Raw genomic sequence first — 13,953 nt, 5'->3', positions numbered from 1 at the left:
AGGATAAAATTTATGTCAAATGTATTCACGAGATGCAGCATTCAAGAAGATTTAAGAATAGGCCAAGATAAACCAATGAACTGTCATAACCAATGATTAGTATAAGAGCAAGTGAGTGCAATACTACTTGTAGGCACGATTAAGAAAATGGGGTCTCAGCTTTAGCATGAGCAAGTCAGCTCACAATACTGAACTTCACAGCCCACATTACACATTCAAGAAATCGTTTTAATAATCTTAAACTTCAAGTAAATGTCTACTTTACAATGAAAAATGTGGCAATTAGTGTACAAAAGAAATATACACTCCAAATTTTTTTTTTAAATTTGGACAGTATTGAAACAAATGAAGAGCAGATTTAGAAACAATATCAGTGACTTACAGCCCGAAAGACTCAAATGACTCAGGCTTAACAAAACCAGTTCACCTCAATCAGCACGCGTGAATAAAGGCCAGTTCAGAGGACTAGAAAAAATAAAACAGTAGGAAATTTCATACTGCCCACATGTGGTAGACACTTGTTAAACACATACGCGCCGAGAGGTAAGTACTGCCATTGCACTTCGACAGATCACAATAATGTCGCTACCGGTACACCACACTCGGAAGAGGGTTTGCTTAACAGCTGAGCACAAGCACGCCACAGGACTAAGCAAAATGCTCACCAAACAAATACATATGTGTCCGCTGTTCCGCTGTCCGTATACCCATGGAACAAGCTGAAAAATAAACAAAAGCAGTGTTTTCCACAAGTGAGCTTAGCAATCCAAGATCCGCTCACAAGCCAGCGCAACGCCGACAAAAGCTCTTTGGTTTACAACCCACGGGTCGCCCACTTGTGGCTGCTCAGTAAGCTCCTCCTCCAGATAGTAGCAACACGGAATGGACCAAGAGACAAAGCAGCTTCGTGTTAAGTCACCGTGGCTGGTCGAGTGCAGGCCCTCTCGTGAGACACTAGGAAGGAGGTTGCTTAGAAACACCCAAAGATGAAGCCTCGCTATCAATTCCCCCCTCCCTGCCCCCCTCCCCCCCCCTCCGCAAAAGAGTCAAATCAGGGAGGTAGTACAGAAACATACACTTTCTTTCCCCCCAAGCTAAAAATCAAACTGGGAAAGGGGAGAGACATTTAGATGTGTGCACCATCGATTCCTCATCGATAGCGTGACACCTTGGTTGACCAGGCAGATGTCACCCCATGGGCTCATCTTAACTTAACTTTACTAATATGCACCCGATGTATTGTACCGGTAGCGATCTTTTTAACCACGATAATCACCAGGTGGTCATCTCCAGAACCTCATATCGACCGACAAAGCGCCTCATGAGCTTAGCGGTAAGCTTGTTGGCTACTTTCAGTGAGTCCAAGAAATCTTTATAAAAAGCTGATCGCGGATCCTTAACGAGGCAGGTTGGCTATTCCCGTCATATCTGCGAGTCTCTCGCCTGTGTGCGAACCAGATGTTGTTAATCGTCCTGCTCGAGTTCTTCTCAAGTTTCTTTGGCAAGAGATCATTAGCGGACCAGAGACTGAAAATCGGAGAGTTAGCTGTAAAAGCAAGCATCAGTTTCGCAGGACTGTATGAAAAAGCGAAACTATCTGTCACTCTGAGTACCTGGAACAAGTCTATGGTAGATAATAAGAGCTGATTTAAGATTCCCATTAACATGTTCGGCGAACAGGAGTTGAAGATAGTACGGCATAGTGGTGATACGAGATATGGTATTACTAAAACAAAACTTTTTATATTCCCTGGAGGCGAAAGTAGCAGCATTATCGCTGACTAATACCGTTGGGGAGAAGGGGGGAGAGGCGAAGTACGAGAACATTTCGTCCATGTATCCATATGTTCATGGTCAAAGAGGTAGTCGTTCCCCTATATTCGGGACAAAGTAGAAGAAACTAATTAAATGCATCCACCATACCAAAGAGTACTTATTGCCACTCTTTGTTTGCCCTAAGTACTCCGTGAGCCATTACACAGGCCAACGAAAATTTTTTTTAAAAACCTTTTTATACTTTGGTAGCTGATCTTTATAGATTTTTATGAGCTGAATCCAAATGTAGTCTTAGCTTTTTTTGTGTCAGCCATAGTTTTCGAGCAATATGCTTTTTACTATATAATATAAAAATCCTATGCTTTACGGTAAACGGGGAAATTAATGAAACGCTTTTTTACAACATAAGCATGGTTTGTATTTACAGTAAGCTGCTTAAAACAATGATATGTGTTAATAGAGGTTTTACTTGTCAGCTGGAATTGGTTTGTATTTTCTTTCTCTTTCTCCTTTGAAGCTTCTTGTATAGCTTTTTCTACGATGAATCACTTGCTGAACTTCCCGGTGAAGTGACCAACGGTAGTCCACCATCAAGCTGGTGTTCCAGCGGCCTTAGTAGCGTTTTTTCATCACTTTAATGTCCTGGTGAAAACGCTCTCCTTGCTCCTTACTAACATCTTCCGTATTGTCCGCGAAGTAAACAAGGTGACTGTTCAAAAAGTGAACTTTCAGGCTCATTAAACATCCTAAAGTTTTAAGCTTCTTTAATATTGCAGCTAAAACATAAACATATTCTGGGTCTTTTTCATGTCCTAAGAACTTTGTAACGACTTGCTTGAATGATACCCATACTTCTTTCTCATTTAAAGTCATTGTGGATTCAAAGTTAACCTCAATCTCAGGTCCGATAAAGACGCCCTCTTTTAGTTTAGCTTTTGAAAGGTGTGGAAACGTTTGGCAGAGATACTTAAAACATGGTCCATCTTTAGGTAGAGCTTTTACAAACTGTTTCATTAGGCCTAACTTTATGTGCAGAGGTGGTAGGAGTATATTCTTTGGATCTAAAAGGTTTTTGCGTGGAATGTTCTTCTCACCAGGTTTTAAAGACTCCCTCACCGGCCAGTTCTTTCTGCACCAGTGTTGATCCCTAGTCCTACTGTCCCAATCACACAAGAAACATGGAAATTTGGTGAAGCCACCTTGCTGACCGATGAGCATACATGTTACTTTTAGATCGCCACGTATCATCCAACCACGAGCATGCATGTTACTTTTAGATTGCCACATATCGTCCAACCATGAGCCTATTTTATTTAACACTATTTCTAGGTTTTCATAGCTTTCTTTCATGTATACAGAATATCCAACAGGTATAGATGCATACATTTTACCATTGTGTAATAAAACAGCTAATAAAACAGCCTTTAGACTAGTTTTGGATGAATCAATAAACAGGCTCCAGTCTTCCTTTTTGTATTCATAACAAAATCATTCATTAGACTGGGAATGTCTGAGCAGTACACTAAATCATCTTCTCGTTGAAAAAACTTGGAAAATTGCTGCTCTCTCTTTCTATACACGAATATGCTGGTTTCAACTGCCAAAAAGTTCTTTCCTTTTAATCTAGAGCCAAGAAATTCAGTTTTCTCTTTCGTTAAGCCCAGACCACAAACCAAATAGTTGAGCTCGGTCTGAGTATACAATCTGGGCTCTAGACTTTCTCTATTACAGTGGAATTCATCATCATCTGGTTCATCTAAATCAGATTGTACATCAGAAAATACTTCTGTTGGAATAGAATTTAAATCATCTGGTGGTTCAGGAACTGGCAAATCTACACACTGCCCTACTGGTCGGATGGCGGATGGAAGGTTAGGGTAGCTTATTGCCTTCTTGTTTTTCGAATTGTGACCAGTAATATCAACATTGCAAAAGTAGCAATCATCGGAATGATTTCTTGGCTCCCTTCATATCACAGGAAAAGCAAGTCTAAAGTCAAACTCCATTACACTCACCATCACCTATGATACTCAGTTGGTCACGTGTACCGAGTCTAGCTACGTGGATCTTCAACGCGGATGAAATCCAACATGGGTAAAGGAATTCAGGGAATTTCTGAGAGACGAAGACATCGATGTTTGTTTAGCGTCGGAGCCTCACTTCAAACCAAGATTGCGGACCTCGGCACCAAATTACACTAACAACAGTAAAGACAGGCCAGCAGCAGGTGATGGGGCTGCAATTTTTGTAAAACGAGGCATCCTTCACCATCAGGTGAATCTTCCAGATTGACGATAGCTATTGAAATAAACACAGCTATTGGCTCCTAGACGGTCGCGGCAGCTTACAGACAACACAGGATCATCTCCAATATCTGCACCCCTGGAAAAAAGCGAGTGAAAGGCTAAGCATACTTTACCGTCACGAAACAACAGTAGTGAGCTACCAGCGGAATTAGGAATCCGTGTCAATTGCAGCCTTGCATATATACACTCCTGGAAATTGAAATAAGAACACCGTGAATTCATTGTCCCAGGAAGGGGAAACTTTATTGACACATTCCTGGGGTCAGATACATCACATGATCACACTGACAGAACCACAGGCACATAGACACAGGCAACAGAGCATGCACAATGTCGGCACTAGTACAGTGTATATCCACCTTTCGCAGCAATGCAGGCTGCTATTCTCCCATGGAGACGATCGTAGAGATGCTGGATGTAGTCCTGTGGAACGGCTTGCCATGCCATTTCCACCTGGCGCCTCAGTTGGACCAGCGTTCATGCTGGACGTGCAGACCGCGTGAGACGACGCTTCATCCAGTCCCAAACATGCTCAATGGGGGACAGGTCCGGAGATCTTGCTGGCCAGGGTAGTTGACTTACACCTTCTAGAGCACGTTGGGTGGCACGGGATACATGCGGACGTGCATTGTCCTGTTGGAACAGCAAGTTCCCTTGCCGGTCTAGGAATGGTAGAACGATGGGTTCGATGACGGTTTGGATGTACCGTGCACTATTCAGTGTCCCCTCGACGATCACCAGTGGTGTACGGCCAGTGTAGGAGATCGCTCCCCACACCATGATGCCGGGTGTTGGCCCTGTGTGCCTCGGTCGTATGCAGTCCTGATTGTGGCGCTCACCTGCACGGCGCCAAACACGCATATGACCATCATTGGCACCAAGGCAGAAGCGACTCTCATCGCTGAAGACGACACGTCTCCATTCGTCCCTCCATTCACGCCTGTCGCGACACCACTGGAGGCGGCCTGCACGATGTTGGGGCGTGAGCGGAAGACGGCCTAACGGTGTGCGGGACCGTAGCCCAGCTTCATGGAGACGGTTGCGAATGGTCCTCGCCGATACCCCAGGAGCAACAGTGTCCCTAATTTGCTGGGAAGTGGCGGTGCGGTCCCCTATGGCACTGCGTAGGATTCTACGGTCTTGGCGTGCATCCGTGCGTCGCTGCGGTCCGGTCCCAGGTCGACGGGCACGTGCACCTTCCGCCGACCACTGGCGACAACATCGATGTACTGTGGAGACCCCACGCCCCACGTGTTGAGCAATTCGGCGGTACGTCCACCCGGCCTCCCGCATGCCCACTATACGCCCTCGCTCAAAGTCCGTCAACTGCACATATGGTTCACGTCCACGCTGTCGCGGCATGCTACCAGTGTTAAAGACTGCGATGGAGCTCCGTATGCCACGGCAAACTGGCTGACACTGACGGCGGCGGTGCACAAATGCTGCGCAGCTAGCGCCATTCGACGGCCAACACCGCGGTTCCTGGTGTGTCCGCTGTGCCGTGCGTGTGATCATTGCTTGTACAGCCCTCTCGCAGTGTCCGGAGCAAGTATGGTGGGTCTGACACACCGGTGTCAATGTGTTCTTTTTTCCATTTCCAGGAGTGTAGTAGAGTATGTATGTCAAGTGTGGCGAAGTGTGGCAAAAACACACCTAAAAAGATTACAACAGAACAAAACGGCGCTCTAAAAGGAGCATTCATGTAGACTCCACATTTCCGACGGTCGATTTACACGAAGCAGAAGGAGTAGAGAAGCTATAAGATAGGTTCAAATCGCTAGCAAAAGCGTTCTACCTACAATCAGAGCGTTTCAAAAACAGATTAACCAGTGGACATGGATAATACCACCCCACAATATTTTGATGTAACTGTTCAAGACTTGACAAGGGGAAGGTGATTTGAGCATCCGGGAGTGGAACTTAATTAAGTAGCGCAACTTAATGAGTTTAAGAAACTGGCTGGAGCGCCAGGTTTATTCCAGCATAAGTCTACCTCTAAGAGATGCAAGTGGCGTCTGGGAAGAGCGTATTGCCCGAGAGAGGCATGGAAGGCATGTCTGGTCAGGTCAAAGGCGGCTGCCAAGAGACAATGAGGTTGGTCCCGACTCGCTCTCGCCAGCCCGCTCTGTCGTTCCCAAGTGACCATTCGCAGCCGTCTGATTGGTTAGCAGAGGTTATGTTGGAAGGGTACCGTACTCAGTTACGTTTCACCTAAGCATTACGTCATAGGCTATGAGAATGGTACGCACGTGAACAATACGTGTGTTGGTGGCTATATCCAGTGGTGACTGAGACTGAACCAGCCCACGTCTGGCCACAGCTCTATACTGAAACCTGTTCCCACTGTATCGAGAGGGAAACTCCAAAAAATATAAAATTTGGTTGAAAGTATCCATTCCCGACCCGATCCATCAGTCCATCGTGTATACAAGTGACCTACGTTACTCTCCACTGAATAACAACAAAACAATAAAATGAACAAAAACAATATAAAATAAATAAAATGAAACAAAGAAATAAAAAAAATGAAAATAAAAGAAAAATGGCAAAATAAAATAAGCATAAAAATAGAAAAGCCAGATATTTCACCCGTCAGTGTACATATAATTGAATAAAAATGGTTCAAATGTCTCTGAGCACTATGGGACTTAACATCTGTGGTCATCAGTCCCCTAGAACTTAGAACTACTTAAACCTAACTAACCTAAAGACATCACACACATCCATGCCCGAGGCAGGATTCGAACCTGCGACCGTAGCGGTCGTGCGGTTCCAGACTGAAGCTTCTAGAGCGGCTCGGCCACACCGGCGGCTATAACTGAACACTAAAAGGATAGAATACACGAGTAAAATTAGAATCTTAAACATATCACCCTGCTAGGCTTGGAGGAAAAGTCTGGGACAACGCCCTTGTCTGTACTCAGACATTTAATGTATAAGCGTCAAGTATTTAGTGATTAGCAGCAGCACCGACGTGCGGGTGTAGATACAGCGGTCTTCTTCCTTGGTGGAAGAAACGTGGAAAACTGAAATAGATGTAAGTGGATAACGCTGAAAACAATAATAGATAGTGGAGTTTAACTCCGAAACGCGTTGGAACATTCACTGAGGTGACAAACTTCGTGGAATACCTCCCAATAGCATGTCGGACTTGCTTTTGCTCGGCGCAGTGCAACATATCGACGTGGCATGGGCACAAGAAGTCATTGGAAGTCCGCTTCAGGAATAATGAGCCATGCTGCCTCTATAGCCGTGCTTAATCGTGAAACTGTTGGCGGTGCATGATTTTGTGCACGAACTGACCTCTCGATTATGTCCCATAAATGTTCGCTAGTATTCAAGTTCGGTGATCTGGGTGGTTAAATCATTCGCCCGAACTGTCCAGAATATTCTTCAAACCAATCATAGCCGGCCGGAGTGGCCGTGCGGTTCTGGGCGCTACAGTCTGGAGCCGAGCGACCGCTACGGTCGCAGGTTCGAATCTGCCTCGGGCATGGGTGTGTGTGATGTCCTTAGGTTAGTTAGGTTTAATTAGTTCTAAGTTCTAGGGGACTGATGACCCCAGAAGTTAAGTCGCATAGTGCTTAGAGCTATTTGAGCCAAACCAATCGTAAACAATTTTCCTTCTGACAAGACACATTGTACTTCATGAAAATTCTACCATTGTTTGGCAGCTTGAAGGTCATGAATAGCTGCAAATGAGCTCCAGGTAACCATTTTCAGTCACTGATCGGTTCAGCTGTACCAACGGAATCAGTCCATTCCATGTAAACACAGCCAATACCATTATGTTGCTACCACCAGCTTGCACAGTGTCTTGTTGACAACGGGGGTCCACGGCTTCGTGGGGTCTGCGTAACATTCGAACCCTACCATCAGCTCTTATCAGCTGAAAGTGGGAGTCATCTGGCTAGGCCACGGTTTTCCAGTCGAGGGTCCTATCGACACGGTCACGAGCCCAGATAAGGCGCTGCAGGCGATGTCGTGCTGCTAGGAAAGGCATTCCGTCGATCGTCTGCTGCCATCGCCCTTTAACGCCAAATTTCAGCGCACTGTCCTACAGATACGTTCGTCACACTTTCCAAACTGATTTTCGCGTCTATTTCATGAAGTGTTGCTTATGTCTTAGCTGACAACTCTACACAAACGCCGCTGCTCTCAGTCGTTAAGTGAAGACTCTCGGCCACTGCGTTGACCGTCGTGACAGGTAATGCCTGAAATTAGGTATTCTCGTCGGAGTCTTGACACTGTGGTTCTCGGAGTATTGAATTTCCTAACGAACTGCGAAATGGAATGTCCCATGCATCTAGCTCCAACTACTATTCCACGTTCAGTCAGTTGATTCCCGTCGTGCGGCCGTAATCACGTCGGAAACTTTTCATATGAATCACCTGAGTACAAATGATAGCTCCTCGCGTGGATCTGCACGGAGATAACTTGGCCTCCGATGTGTGATGGAGTTCGCAGCAGTTATTGCTTTGCCTCCCATGCATGCCGATGTAATGCGTCTTCACATGTAGATTGTCTTCTTGGGTGTCTCCTCAGCACAGTTCTGCAGTGCTAGCTATGCAGCGAGCAGGTGTGGCCAGCGGGTGGTGACGCTGCGCGGCAGTTTGCGGCCCAGCGTCCGGATTTGGGCGTTGTGTGACCGGCCTGCACGTTCGTAAAAGGTGCGGGCGGTCGTCTGGAAGAGGTCACGGAGCAGAGGTACTTCCGCGATGTCGTGAAGATAAGCGATGGGGAAATCGTAAGGCAGGTGTAAGGCCAGCCGAAGGATGCGATTCTGCAGTGTCTCCAGCTTCTTCAGGTTCGTGTCGGAGGCGTTCTCCCAGACGACGGCGGCGTATTGGAGTACAGGGCGGAGCAGCGCCTTGTAGAGAGTGATGCCCAGCCGCGGTGGTAGTTGGGAGCCGGGGTTCAGCACCGGGTACAGGATGCGGAGCCTGTTCCGCACTTTGGTCTTCACTTCGCGGATGTGCGAAACCCACGTGAGTCGGCGGTCGATGGTGACGCCGAGGTAGTGCGCCGTTGGACGTCACGGGACAGGGCTGCCACCGGCGGTGGCGGTTGCAGACCCTCCTCCCATTTTATACCTTGTGTATGTGATACTAACGCCATCTGTAGGCCGGCCGCGGTGGTCTAGCGGTTCTAGGCGCTCAGTCCGGAACCGCGCGACTGCTACGGTCGCAGGTTCGAATCCTGCCTCGGGCAAGGATGTTTGTGCTGTCCTTAGGTTAGTTAGGTTTAAGTAGTTCTAAGCTCTAGGGGACTGATGTTAAGTCCCATAGTGCTCAGAGCCATTGAGCCATCTGTAAATCAGCTTATCTCTATCGTTTGCCTTCTGTCACCTCAGTATATAAATAAACATATATAGAATTGATACTGAACGCACGTCGAAAGGGCTAAGACAACAAATATCTGCATTGTGCTTTTACATAAATGTTGTAGATGAGTTTGTGAGCTCTCCAGACACAAAAATGTATTCTGCATTTCGTTGCCTTGCGCCTTCCACTACTTACATGTGCCTGTTAGGCACTGCCGTTACTAAGCAGTAATTTATTCGTTTGGGAGCAGTTCCCACTGCTAGTGATAAGACAGAAAACAGGCGTTGTTTTTCACAGGTTCCCACGCAGAGCTTTCTGTGATTCTGATCTCTCACATTAAGTGCTCGTTTATACATCCGCAGATTGTACAAGACAAATTATCAATTTCTGTTTTTCACTGGTACATCAGAGTCGTAAGTGTGAAGCCACTATACACGACCATAAGACATTATTTTAAATAAATTACTTAATATTTTTTGTAAGTGCGAATTATTTAACAATAACCATTCCGAAACAATAGGCAGTGTACTGAGAACTACTAGGCCGAAGAAGATATAGGTACGTCAACTTTTGTTTAGTATAAGACTATAAATAGGTAGTCGAGAAAATAGTGCCTCACTTTCATTTTGTCATTTTGTTAGCTTGTGTGAGCGCTAATGACTTTTAATTGTGAAAGTATATAGTGTGAAAGTATTCAAAACCTTAATTTCATAAATGCCTGGCACGTTATCTGAAACTAATTATCTTTCTGAAGGGGGAAAATTTTATTATTATAAACAACTGACAATTCATCTTTTTAAGTGAACTCGGGGAAGTGAGATAGGGAGTATTAGAGGCTAGGAATTAATTCAGATTTTAAACTGTGAGAATTTTAATTATTTTAGATCACTAAATGAGCAGCGCAGCGATCGTCATTTTTTCACCAAATTTAACGAAAGCTAAGATAGACATATGATCTTTGACTACCAGCATTCATGAACGTCGACTTTATGATTACTCGCATAAAGACAGGACTTGCTTAATGATTATCGTCTTTATTTATTGAGTAATACATCAAAGTTAAAGAAAGAAAGGTATTAAATATTATTCAGTTCGACTACGAACCCTGTTTTACGACGAATTTGAAAGACAGTAAATTGTGGCGTTTTCTCGCAAAAACATTACCTGTTATCACGCTCTGAGATCAGAAAGAAATCGATATTAACAATGACTAACCACCACCAACTAGTCGAGAAATATCAAGATTGAGAGAGCCGCCACCAATGGCACAAACCAGCGAGGGGCTCGAACAAGAATTGCACACAACAATTAGCAGATTAACGTGGGACTCAAACGAAGAAGAAAACAATCAGGCAGTTATGGTCAATTGAGACTTTATTGTGTTATCGAGTATTTAATAGTTATTTTGCAAGTGTAATTAATTGAACTAACTAATGTTATAATTATGATTGTGACTAATGTGGGCTTTTCTATTGAATGTACTTGTTTTATTGATTGAGCCTCACTGACAGAAATTTTTTTATCTCTGACGCCTTGTCTGAGCACTGATGTACACTAGCAGAACAATTCAAGTCTACAAAAAGGTAAACATTTATATTAGCGAACTTGCCCTTTGGTATCGCTTTAACCCTTGATGAGTGATAGTGAGGTAGTTTAGATTAGTTTAGTTAACTAAGTCAATATATTTTGTAGTTTGCAATAATAGATAGTTTTGTGTGATTCCATCAGTTAGGGTGCCTTCAACTGCGTAGGGAGCTTCATTAATACCGTTAGTTTAACTAATGTTATTGTGTTTTAATTGATAATGGTAACAACACTTGATGGAGAGATGATATCTGATAGGTTGATCGATTTGGGATCACGGTAAAATTTAATCGACTTAGACAGCACAGAGGTAGAAAATGTTCCAGTGCTAATAAATAGCAAATTCGGTATTCGTGAGTCATCAAATCCTGCTTCAAGGTAAATATCGTCAGCTAATTAATATCAGATGTGTTAGTCCAATGTTACTGCACATAGCAACTGAAAATAGTTTGTGTGATTCAGACCAGAGCCAGGAAATAGAGATAATAGATCACATCAAAATCAGAGTAGCTGAATCCATGTATCTGAGAGATGAGCAGCAAAGAGATCTGTGTCATCTTTAAAAAAATTGTGTTAAGAATTTGATGAAAAGTCAGGCATTATTAAAGATTATGTGTAACGTATGGAGATGTACTCTCAAGAAACATTTGTTCACTCACCTTATTCAGTTCCTAGGTCACAGGAAGAAGCAGTGACTAAAGAAGTTTGTAAGATGTTGGACTGGAAGATAACGGAACTGTCCAGTTCTGCCTATAGTAGCCTGCTGCTCGCTGATAGAAAATATACATAGCAACAGCTTGATCATCGTCCTGAAGTGAAGCTTGCTTAATTCTACTCCATTTAGGATGGTCGTATTCCTAATTTATCACGTGTTTTCACATTTTCATGCATTGTTACACGAATGGGAAATTTTCTACTATTAGGATTTTAAAGATGGACAACTATTCAGCTAATTCGTGCAAATTTCTCAAACCTTGAGGTAGTTTCGAAAGAGAGTCTGCTACTACATTGTCATTTTCTGTGACATAGATTAATTCTCAGCACAATTTAATTCTTTACCCATACACAACTATCATTACATTTCTGCAGAGCCAATTTAATGGCTAGAGTACTTCTAGTTCACAATGCAACCTCTTTCACATTTGGACACAAACTGGCTGGCAAAACCTAACGTTCTAATTTCCTGCTGGTCATCTACCTTTACTACCTGGAATAAAGAAGCACCTAATCTCATCAGCAACGCATCATAAGCTAACCAAAAATCCTCATTCATGTTCGGATAGTGCAAAGTATCTGACTCTACTAAAGCAGTTTCTATTTGCTGATATACTTGTGTTCACTGGGGAGACCAATATCATCACCTATTCAGTAAGTGATTCAGTACGAATCTTCAGAACAATGAGGTGATACCCATTAATGATTGTAGTTTTTACTGTAGAGTGTGGAAAATTTCTAACAGCATCCAACTTTTTGGATGTCGTTTTACTTCTGGTTTTATTCCTATCATGGTGAAGAAACTAAAACTAAACTCCATCCAAACAGGCCGTGGAAGGCCCAATGGTACAGGCCGGCCACCGCGTCATCCTCAGCCCACAGGCATCGCTGGCTGCGGATATGGAGTGGCATGTGGTCATCTGACCACTCTCCTGGGCGTGTGTCAGTTTAGGAGACCGGAGCTGCTGCTTCTCAATCAAGTAGCTCCACAGTTTGCCTCACGAGGCCTGAGTGCACCCTACTTTCCAACAGCACTTGGCAGACCGGATGGTCACCCATCCAAGTGCTAGCCCAGCCTGACAGCGCTTAACTTCGATGATCTGATGGGAACTGGTGCTACCACTGTGGCAAGGCCATTAGCATCATGGTGATAATATGACCCAAAACATAATTTGATTTTTGCCAAACTTGTATTTCGTCAGATTTGTAGTAATGCCACGTTCTGTGAGCTTTTCAAATACTTTTTCTAATAATTTAATACGCTCTTCCCACGTTTCTGTGGCTGTTAGCAACTTGTATACATGGAAGGCGATTTTGTCAAGCAGCTCTGGTCCACGGCTCCCCCTGTTGGAGATTTCTCTCTTGGGCATGGGTGTTTATGTTGTCCTTAGCATAACTTAGTTTAAGTTAGATTAAGCAGTGTGTAAGCTTAGGGACTGATGACCTCAGTAGTTTGGTACAATAAGCTCTTTCCACAAACTTCCAAATTTTCCAGCTCTTGTCCAAATACTACATCCAGCACTACTATGGAAATGCATCCGCTCGGATTCAGACGAAATGGCATCACTTGAAACTGATAACTGGCCAGAAAAGATAAAGGCTGTATATTTCCTGGATTCTGATCTGCCACTATGGTGGTCTTAAATATACAGAGGTTAACTACTGCAGTCTACAGAATTTTTGCAACATTTCTTCTAAGTTCTGTGGTTGTGTATGGACAGGTACGATGATTTTATTAACAGCCTGCACATCCAGATCTAAGTTGGTATTGCCATCTGGCTTGGCTACAGTGAGCAGTGGACTACTACTGGCAGAACTGGACAGTTACATTATCTGCCAGTCCATCATCTTTCGAATTTCTTGTCAGGTTCTTCTGTCCATGACCAAGGGACTGAATAAGATGAGTGACAATGTTGTATGAGGGTACATCTCCATATGATACATATAATCCTGAATAATGCATGGCTTTTCATCGAATTACTCAACATATTTTTTAACAGATGACACAGCTACCTTTGCTGTACGTCCACCAGATACATTGATTCAGATACTTTCATGTTGATGAGATCTATAATCCATATTTCCATGCTCTTGTTTGAATCGTACAGACTGTTTTGAGTTGCTATGAGCAGTGACATTGGACCAACAAGCCTGATATTCATTAGCTGACAATACCCACCTTGAAGTTCTTGCAGTTGGTTTAATGACTCAAAACTATCAAATCTGCTATTTACTGTCACTGGAAGATT

The 13,953-nt window shown here is 43.8% G+C and overlaps 1 pseudogene; it reads right to left on the bottom strand.

Annotated features, from left to right (window-relative positions):
* Window positions 1-12,727: 12,727 nt before the first annotated feature.
* On the bottom strand, window positions 12,728-12,845 carry LOC126426148 (5S ribosomal RNA; annotated as a pseudogene).
* Between the last annotated feature and the right edge of the window lie 1,108 nt (window positions 12,846-13,953).

Source organism: Schistocerca serialis, chromosome 1 (assembly GCF_023864345.2).
Source record: "Schistocerca serialis cubense isolate TAMUIC-IGC-003099 chromosome 1, iqSchSeri2.2, whole genome shotgun sequence".
NCBI classification, from domain to species: domain Eukaryota; kingdom Metazoa; phylum Arthropoda; class Insecta; order Orthoptera; family Acrididae; genus Schistocerca; species Schistocerca serialis.
The sequence above is the reverse complement of the archived record's forward strand: the minus strand, read 5'-3'. Positions and strand labels throughout refer to the sequence as shown.